This window comes from Lonchura striata, chromosome 5, assembly GCF_050655825.1.
Source record: "Lonchura striata isolate lonStrDom1 chromosome 5, ASM5065582v1, whole genome shotgun sequence".
NCBI classification, from domain to species: domain Eukaryota; kingdom Metazoa; phylum Chordata; class Aves; order Passeriformes; family Estrildidae; genus Lonchura; species Lonchura striata.
The window spans coordinates 56,418,227-56,425,591 of NC_140707.1; the positions used below are offsets into that span (position 1 = coordinate 56,418,227).

The 7,365-nt window shown below is 40.8% G+C and overlaps 1 long non-coding RNA gene across 1 annotated transcript in view; it reads right to left on the reverse strand.

Annotated features, from left to right (window-relative positions):
* Positions 1-2,012: 2,012 nt before the first annotated feature.
* Positions 2,013-7,365, reverse strand: part of LOC146767386 (uncharacterized) — a 35,637-nt gene continuing 30,284 nt past the window's right edge. Inside the window, exon 2 of the long non-coding RNA XR_014955729.1 lies at positions 2,013-4,511. This is a non-coding gene — a long non-coding RNA (uncharacterized LOC146767386). The remainder of the gene's footprint in view (positions 4,512-7,365) is intronic.

A 7,365-nucleotide genomic window follows, 5' to 3' on the forward strand; every position in this document is an offset into this window, starting at 1 on the left:
AGAGAGGACATACATCTTCATGAAATATAAAATCAATATTTGGATTTCTCAGCCGATCTGTGGACATCCAGATGAAAAATTAATTCAGACCATGTTTGCTGCCGACAGTTCCAAAGAATGAAAATTATACAGGGCCATATTAAATTTTCTTTCTCTTCCCAGGTACCTTAAAAAGTGATGCTCCTTGAAGGAAACAAGGGAGAAGCATCAGTCCTGTTTGACTGAGAGGTGATCAGCTTTGCTGTTGCTGGACAGTAACATGGAAGGAGAGTAAGTCCTTAAGTCCTTCAGAATTAGGGTCAGGAACAACACACAGGGTCAGGGTCAGGAACAACAACACAGACCTGTAACCTTCCTAATTTCTTAACTTGACTCACCCTTACAATTTCAGATATGGTTTAAGTAGGACTGCTTTCCTTGTCCTTGATATATCAGAATAATTTCATAAGATGTCTCTACAAAGTTTCTTTGATTTTTTCTTTTACCATACCTTCATCAGGGCCCATCCCTCATGGTCTGCAGCATGAATAGCATTTCTCAATGTACCTAACATGTGCTCCAGCTCTAGAGCTTGAAGAACATATGTCTTGATCCTATACACCTCCCACTTGCTTTAGTAGAAGATGTGGATAATTAAGAATAAAATATTAAGAACAGCAGTAGTGAAAACAGGGGATCTGTACTGGGCCTGTAGCCCAGGTGGTGAGGCTGGGGTGCAGCCAATGCTATCTGGAAATCCTGAGGAAATCTACTGGCAAACAACCAGGAATGGTCACCCTGAGATGACACATTCAGATTCACATCTGGACATGGTGACTTGGAAACATTCATAAGTTCATCTATATGGCTCTTATTGCTTTCATTTTCTTTTCACCATAATTGCAAGGGGAAAGGGGCACGGCCACTCAGCAGGAAAGACTGGTTTAGCAGGCAAAGCCTCAGAAAAACATAGAATGGTTTGCTCTGGAAGAAACCTCAAAAATCTTCTAGTTCCAACCCCACTGCCACGGGCAGGGACATCTTCCACCAGACCAGGTTGTTCCAAGTCCCAACCAGCCTGGCCTTGAACACTTCCAGTGTTGGGGTACTGACTTCTCTGGGCAACCTGTGGCAGTGCCTCACCACCCACACTGTAGAGAATTTCTTACTAATATCTTGCCTTAAGCTGCCATATTTCAGTGTAAAACCATTACTTCTTGTCCTTGTCCCTGCATCTCCTTGTAAAATGTCCCTCTCTGTCTCTCTTTTAGGCCTCTTTAGGTACTGGAAGGTGCTATAAGGCATCCCCACACCTTCTCTTCTCCAGGCTGAACAACCCCAACTCTCAGCCTGTCTCCAGAGGAGAGGTGCTCTGATCACCTCTGATCACCTTTGTGGTCCCCTCTGGACTTGTTCCAACAGGACCAAACCCTTCCTATGCTGGGAGTCCCAAAGGTGGCTACAGTCCTCTAGTCAGGGTCTCCCCAGAGTGGACTAGAGGGGGAAAAATAACCTGCATTGACCTGCTGGCCATGCTGCTTTCGATGTAGCCTAGAATGTGGTTGGCTTTCTGCTCTAGAGCAGGGATCAGAAGTGTTCTGGAACACAAATGTTCCACAAATTGACAGCCACAACTAAACCTGGGAGTTGAATTTCCTTGCCCTAACTTATACCTCCTCAATCTGTAAAACAGGACAATACCATAATGCTAGTGGGGTACATCAGACTCCACTTTAAAATTGCTGGAATTACATGTGGTCAAAACACAAGACTAAATCTTTCTCTTCAGACTTAAGCAAATGAGCAAGTTGCATTGCTCTCTTGCTCCTCAGTTTCTCTCCTTCCAGAGTAACTGGCAAAAGCAGCCTACCATGAAGATCTTTTATGAAGATTCGGCACTTCCTTTTCTTAAAACAATTTGAAATTTCTGTGCTCACATATACTAACAAGCCCTCATATATCTTAATATTCTTGATTTTAAACCAGATGACATTTTATGTGTTTTCAGAACTCACATAGCAACACAATTCATTAGAATAGCTAATAAATGACATGCATTTTTTTATTGTTCAGAATCTTTGAAGTACATTTTTTTCTTATGTTCATGAAGATATGTAGTGAGTTAGTCAACAACTTTTACTGCATCCTCATATTCAATTTATGATAGGCTTATAGAAGAATGCCAGGAATAGAAATGAATCATCATTAAAAATTTTGCGACAAATAAATCTTAAATACTTTTCTCAGGTCCCCCCAGCTACTACAATGGGCACTCTCCAGTGCCTTCCCAAGAGTGTGCCTTGCCTATCAGAGAGCACAGATCTTCCAACACCAGGGACTTTACAGTTGATTGGGTGGGACAAAAGCAGTGAACCTGAAATGGCATCACAGCATGCATTGCAAAGGGTGTTGAAAATGATTAATCATGGTTATGCCCTAAACTTGGAGAATGAGTCATAGGGTATCACTACATCTCTCCTCCAAATTCATTTAAATATTGTGGGGGTGTCCAACATCATAAGGAATTACACCTATAGCTTTTCAAAATCTAGAGACCCTTAATGTACAGATGGACAAATACCACAGTGCACCTCACAACTAAACCTTTGCCCTTGCAGGCTTAGCTTTCTGATGACATACTTTGACCTCTAGCAATTTTTCACCACTGAAGTATATAGCCTAGGAAGAGCTGGCAGAACCTTCCCTGTGCAGCAGCAGCAGCACAAGCACTGCCAACCACAATTCATTTATAAGGGCTCCCCTTCCTCTGCCCTTCTATTACCTCGCCTATAGAAACTGAGCTGATGAGTTAATTTGCCCTTTTTGCACCTTTTATTTTCTGGGTTTGGGGCACAGAACAGCAAGGAAGAGGGCTGATTAGCAGATGTGTGGGCCTGAGCTGCTATGCCTGAGGACTGGGAAACTGGGGAAAGCTGCAAGAGGAGCATGATTGTGTCCTCACTTAGTGTGAGAGTCTCCTGTTCTTAGAGTGAAGTATATAATTCAGTGAAATGTGTAATTTTTGAGAATTCCTCTGAGATATGGATTTTGGTTATAGCTATAGGCAAGGCATTTTGCACTGTTCCTTGCACTGTCCCAAGGATGTTGAAACCTTAGTAAATCACTGAAAAGTTCTATTAGCAAACCACCCTGAGAAGCATAGCAGAGAGACACAGAAAGAAGCTCTTGGTTCATGTCTGTTACTGCTGTGACCTTGGGATATGGGGCTCTCAAGATGTTCCATCCCATGTTAGGCAAACTACAGCAGAGCTGTCTTCTGCAATATGGAGAGGGCTGTGTCAGCAAGGCAAGGTGGATGGTAAATTATATGAAGAATCTACCCTACCCCTGCAAATGTCCCCTTTTCTGTGCTCCCAGGATGCTGGCTGTCACTCAGAGCACTGGTCAAGGTAGTAATTTGTCTGATGAAGGGGATTTTTGTTGATGAGAAAAGTCAGACTGCAATTTTTTATAGCTGTTTTGCAGAGACATGAAGGAGCCTGAGGCATAAAGTGGCTGTCATGTAACTAAGATAAAAAGAACAAATTGGAAATATGAAATAAAGGAGGAAAAAAAAAAGATAAGAGTTTTGTGTCTTTGCAAACCCCTGAAGTCAGAAGTTCTTAACTTCTGTTTAACTGAAGAGACAAATGATGACTCATTATTTCTTTCTACCATCTTAGACCAGAGAGGGCATTTTGGTTTCCTTATATATAGACCAGCAATTTCCCATACCTAGACAGCACCTGAAATTGAATTATACAAAAGGAATTATTCCTGAAATGGCAACACAATTAAGGTGTGCAGGTAAGATAGCAAAGACAGAAAGAGAGCTCACCTAAGAAACCAGTGCTTTATTGTCAGCTCCTTCTTGAGGAGCCTTAGGGCTCGCTGAGGCTTGAAAGACAGTGCTGAGATGAGCATGTGATAATATCTCCTCTGAGGAAAGCTCTCCCTGTTCAGAAGTACAGCAGGGTTATCCAGAAGCAGCAGTTTCCTCTAGCCTACACATATTGTTAATATGGCCAAGAGCAATACATGCGCCGCTTGACAAGACAGAGAGATTATTTAATTATTTAGGCACAGTTACACACTATAGACATCAGTACTGCATTTAGATACAGCCTTATTATGTATCAGCACCTTGAAGATGTACTTTAGTGACTTTTATAATGTTTTTAGTTCATGATACAGATACTCAATTTGCAAGAAAACCCAAACCCTTTGGAATATTCAGTCAGTCTCATTGACTGTTTTTCCATGCATTACCCTGTCCTGTGTGTTTGGATCAGTCTGAAAGTTTGCTCTCAGAGTAGTATTCCTCATTGGTTTCTGTGCAGTTCAACAACACAGAGACACACAATGGCCCATTGTTTGTAGTGTTTTTCTCCGCCTCTCTTCTTCTGAAAACTTCATCACAAATGGTGGTCCATAGTGAGTGTGAAAGTTTCCCTCATTCTTGGTGTGTCTCAGAGTGTGGTAATTTTGACAGAATACAAAGGATTTCCAGTGATATTTCCAGATTTTTTTATCTAAAGGCAAACACAGAAACAGAAGCTGCTGAGAACTGCATCATTAGAATGCAAATAAACCCTCTGTCAAATCAGACAAATAAAGATGCAAAGCCATTAGCAATACTGGATTTTGTGCAGATTTCTAGCTAACCTCAAGTCATTTTGCTTATTGCAGTTGTAGCTCCACTTATTAGGAAAGGGTCATGTTTTATACTCCATAAATATTCTTGGTTATTTATCACTATGAGAATTGATGTATTTTAAATATAAATACCAGCAATTAGTCAGTGAGCAGGTACTTCTAATCAAGGCTACTTAGTCAAAGGAGAAATTGTATAAACACTGAACATACATGAACATGATAGAGAATCCTGTAGCATACATCTTCTATGCAAATATCACACTTTTCTGCTACACCATATTAAGGCTCAATGTGGTGCAATCCATGGCTCAAATGCTACAGAGTGGTCTTAGGTCTCATTCATCATATTCTCATATGTTGTTCCTTTTAACCCTAACTGTAGGTGAGGGGCAGAAATATTTCCACTTAAGCTTTTTATTATTATCTTGGTAAGGCATAATTAGGCTGTTGCTCATTCAGATCCATCTGGCAATCTGAATATCTGTGTTTATTACGGGAAAGAGTGATTACGATTTGTTCCAAATAACTGCTGTTTGAGTTAACTGAGATGACAGATAAATGCAGATTTCCTCTGCTTCAGAGGCCTTAGGGGAGGTTTCGAGTGCAGAGGCTGTTTTTGGAGATATTTCCTCCACACTTAGCAGAGAAAGCGCAGTACTCTAATTGGTACATTCCACAAATACTTACTGCTAATTCAGTATCAACTGAAGGGTGTATCTACATTAGTCTTTAAGTTCAGATCAGGAGGGCATTTGGAAGGGAATTCTTAGTAATGCTCACTTTACTGTGGTTTTGGTCACACCAGAAATTTGTCTTGGCGCACAGAGCCTGGAATCTGGAAGATCAATGGGTGAGCCACCAAATCAAACTGAGCTCTCAAACTGGTCTAGAAACAGACTGGAGTGAAATGCCCTGAAAGGTGTATAGTGTGAACAGCTGATCCATAGCATCAGCAGTTTTGTTCTTGACTTCCATTCTCATCATGCTGCACTATTTAGTAAGACAACCATTCTCTAAAATGCTAGGTTACTGTCATTTGGAAAAACTAACAGAACAAGCACTAGATAAATCTGGCAGCTGATGTGCCTGATTCCTTCTGCCATGAGCACAAAGATAATTTCTAGCTATGAAAATCTTAGCTATCACCAAATACACTAGAGGGAGTTTATCAGTTTTAAAACTCTTTTTCCTTATACTTCCCCTAAAGGAAAAGCAAGAATATTAAACAGAACATAAAATTAAGACTATTTAAAACAAAAGGTTCATATAGATTACTTCACCAGGCATGCTGTTTGAGTAAATAATCAGTTCTCATTCTGAGTAAAGTCTGGTCATAATGATTTCCAGGAAGCTATACTGTATTATGCACTTCTTCACAGGATGATAATTATTATGAATGACCTGCAGTATTCAAAGGGTTTTGTTTCTTGACATCACACGTGTCAAACACAGTGATGAAGCCAGTGGTTGAACCAGTAGTAAAGCAGAGAAATTTTGACAAGAGTTCTTGATTGCTTTAGCCATAAATGTTAATTTTTAAAGTCACTAGCTAATAAAAAGAAAACAAAAAATCCCAACAAAAACCCCCAACCCCCTCATGCTTTAAAACGTTTGTTCAAATTATTCAGCAATTAGTGGGGAAAAGAAGAGAACTGATCACATTCAGGCTCAAATCACTCTCTCCTCAATTAATTTTCTTCCCATATCCTACAGAATTGTATGAGTATCTAGTAGGATTCACCATCCTCTCTGCCAGCACTACACCTTCATTCCAGATGGCTGCTCTGGCTCCAGTCTTGTAGCATATATTGTTTGATAGAGTTCCTGGCCTCTGCAGCACAGACAGTGTAGCACTGAGAATGAGGCAAGGTGGGCGAGCTCCTCCATTTTCCCAAGGGAAAAAAAAATCTTAATTTTAGTAGGTTTTATCAAAGGGCTTCTTCTCTTGAAAGTGCTTTCTAGCCTGAACAAGTTCAAAGACACTGTTCGAAGACACTGTGTCACTATCAATTACCTGTGTAGCTCCACTAGGACAGGAGAAGTGCCTGAGGTGCCAAAAGTGGATGGTTGTTATGATCTCCCATTATCTCATTACAGTGATTTAATAAAACAGTAACTTGAACTAAGCAGGGTGCTATATCAGTAACTGGTCTTGATACATCCTTCTTGTAAACAAGAATGTTTAAGAACAGTGATTGCAGCATGATGAGAAATGTTGCTCTCAATTTACTATCACATGAGACTGAATTTTACATTCAGATATCTGGGAACAATTCTCTTGCTACTCAGAATCCAGATTTGGCCCCATTAAACTCAAGAGGTGATTTACCAGAATACAAGGAAAATATTTCAGGATTACTGGTTGCTTTGTTTCTCTCCCTTGCATTCTTGCCCTGCAAAAAGCTTTGATCCAGCTGCAGAAAGACAAGTGGTTACCTTGGAAAGTGCCTACATTTGGGAGCTTTTGTCCATCCAATGTCAAGTACTGCTGCAGGAGCTGCTGCTGACACCAAGCTACTGCAACCTCTGATCACTGGGCTTGAAATACTCAACCTCGCACTCCAGTGGAGAGATAATTTGTGTCATTTAAACAGCCTCATCCTTCACTGCTTACACTGCAGGCACCGAGATAAGAGTTTCCATGGTGCAGAGCAGCTCTGCGCATGCCTCAGTGAAATCAGAAACACCCCCTCTTTTCCCTGTTGGGTAAGTCCCACTCTGCAGCTGTAC